Source organism: Daktulosphaira vitifoliae, unplaced genomic scaffold, assembly GCF_025091365.1.
Source record: "Daktulosphaira vitifoliae isolate Bord-2020 unplaced genomic scaffold, ASM2509136v1 Scaffold_1, whole genome shotgun sequence".
Classification (NCBI taxonomy): domain Eukaryota; kingdom Metazoa; phylum Arthropoda; class Insecta; order Hemiptera; family Phylloxeridae; genus Daktulosphaira; species Daktulosphaira vitifoliae.
The window spans coordinates 18,968,016-18,970,439 of NW_026099572.1; the positions used below are offsets into that span (position 1 = coordinate 18,968,016).

At 24.8% G+C, this 2,424-nt stretch overlaps 1 long non-coding RNA gene across 1 annotated transcript; it reads left to right on the top strand.

Moving 5' to 3' along the window:
- Window positions 1-390: 390 nt before the first annotated feature.
- LOC126896846 (uncharacterized) lies at window positions 391-1,148 on the top strand. The gene is made up of 3 exons (XR_007701964.1): window positions 391-626; window positions 683-847; window positions 959-1,148. It is a non-coding gene; the product is annotated as an uncharacterized LOC126896846 (long non-coding RNA).
- The last annotated feature ends 1,276 nt before the right edge of the window (window positions 1,149-2,424 follow it).

A 2,424-nucleotide genomic window follows, 5' to 3' on the forward strand; every position in this document is an offset into this window, starting at 1 on the left:
GAAAATAACTCTCGACAATAACTTTTGGATCAATTCTTTGAAAGTTATTAGAATTTTAAAATATAGTACTGATGGTGAAGCCCAGATACTGCTATTTTTATCATTAGTCATTTTTTGGTCACATATCTTCTGCCACCTAAGTACAGAAATTAGAATATCTTCCAAAGCACTGGTCTAAAAGTTTTTGTTTTAAATTACAAATGCCATTTCCATTTACATAACCATGGCTTCATTTTATGAGGTTGAATATTTTTGAGTATGGTATAATTATTGTTCAAAAATTAACATTTATTATTTGTTTTTTATATTTATTAGTTATGTGGATCTAGAGTTCTTGCAAATGGAAAACTAACAAAATTGGATAATCATGCTATTATTATATTACAAAAACTCATTTAACTCTTATTGAAAAATAGACAAGACATTATAACGTAACTGTCAAAAAAACTGACACTATTCATACCCAGTTAATAAGTCAATCTAAACTAGAATTTGACGCTAATAGGTAATGTATGAAAAGTCTAATTGATATGACAATTTTTTGAGTATCTAAAGACTGACTTGACACTATGAAAACAGATCATCATTAAATCAAGATAGGGAACTAATTTAAATGATCTAATCAAGTAATGAAAACTGTGTAGATAAAATTATTAATTTCTTATTAAATAATTTTTCTTAGGGAATTTCAACAAAACCTGTGTTTTATTTTCCAAGCATATACCCATATTTTCTGAAATATTTAACAAAGAAACAAATTACACTAGTCACCATATTCGAAATAAAATAATTGAAATATGTGCAAATAGCGAAAAAGAGTAAAAAGTATAATGTGTGATGAAGCAAGGTAATAAATTCAAAAATCAGCATTGATAAAAAAATGTATAATTAATAAACACTAATATTACTATTACATTTTTGCTTTAGTTGTAGATTTTATGAAGAAGAACAAANTTAGTTTTAGATTTTATAAAGAAGAACAAGTGTTTAATATTATTTTGAAACTTATAAATTAAATACTAAAGCTCAAATAATTTCACAATCCTATAATGGTTGGAATTTCTGTGGAAATATCATGTCTGGAAATTGAATGGAATCAATCAAGAATAAGAATTGGTATGCTTTATAGAATAAATCTTTTGGTTGCAGATAGGTGCAAAATGTTTAAACTAAAAACCAATATTAATAAAATATGTTTGTTTTATTAAAATAATAAAATTTTATTTTGTAATAATTAAAATTTTTTAGGAAACCTTAAGTTTTTTTAACTTGATTAAATGTATTTACATTCATTTTTCTCATTCCCAAAGAATTGTCAATTAGTTGAATTGCATAAAAACTTGGATACAAAAACAAATNATTAGTTGAATTGCATAAAAACTTGGATATAAAAACAAAAACTATGGGCGCATAAGTAATAATAGATGGCATTGTAGATTTAAAAACTGTGAAGCCATTAAACAATGTTTCTAGAGTATTCTTATTGTACTTAAAAGAGAAATAGAAAATGAAACTGATAAAGATGTCAATAAAGCAAAAGGTATAATTTATAAATCACTATTGTTTTTTTATCCAATTGATGTACATTTCATTGATAGTTGTTTTATTTGAAATACTCTCAACTATTACAAAAGGAGACATTTATTATAGTTTAGTTCGTCATGCACAACATCTTGTGTATGATCTTGGCTGTGCTTAATGCAGAGACTGACTGACAATCAAAGTTCCACTGTTTCTAGATAATAAAATGTGAAACTAAAATAATAACTATTCCCTATTGATACATTTATTACTTGTTTTATTATTTATTATTCACAATATTATTTAAATTGATTTTTGCAAACTGGGATGATACTCAAATAATATATTTTCAACAATAATAAATAGTTTTTTTTAAATTATTTTCTACTTATTTAAAATAAAATACTGTCTTGAATTTTACTTTATTTTTTCTCTCAGCATAATGAATAGATATAAAAATACCTTTATATCTTTGAAATCTTATCCTAGGAAAGATTAGTGTAATAAAAGTTGGCTGTGAGTGAAATGAGTTACTGGGAATCGTTTCTGTCGTATCGAAAACATATTTTCCACAAAATTCAATAGTTAATATTTTGTATTTTTATAAATATTTTCTTCAGTTTTAAAAATAAATATTGTAAATTTTATTTTATTAATATTTTTTCTGACACATAATATTTGAAATGTAATGTTTCACATTAACACTAAGCACTCTTTCACAAGTTCAGTCAAAGATGGTTCTTGGCTAAACCAATTATGAATGGGATGGGTATTATCTTTGGTTTGCAACAAAAATCAAACACCACCAATGAGAAAATCACAAAAATAATTTTGTTGGCATTCTGGAGATTAAACTCAGGATCCTGTGCGCTTAAACATACGTTTCTACTTATTATGCTAGAC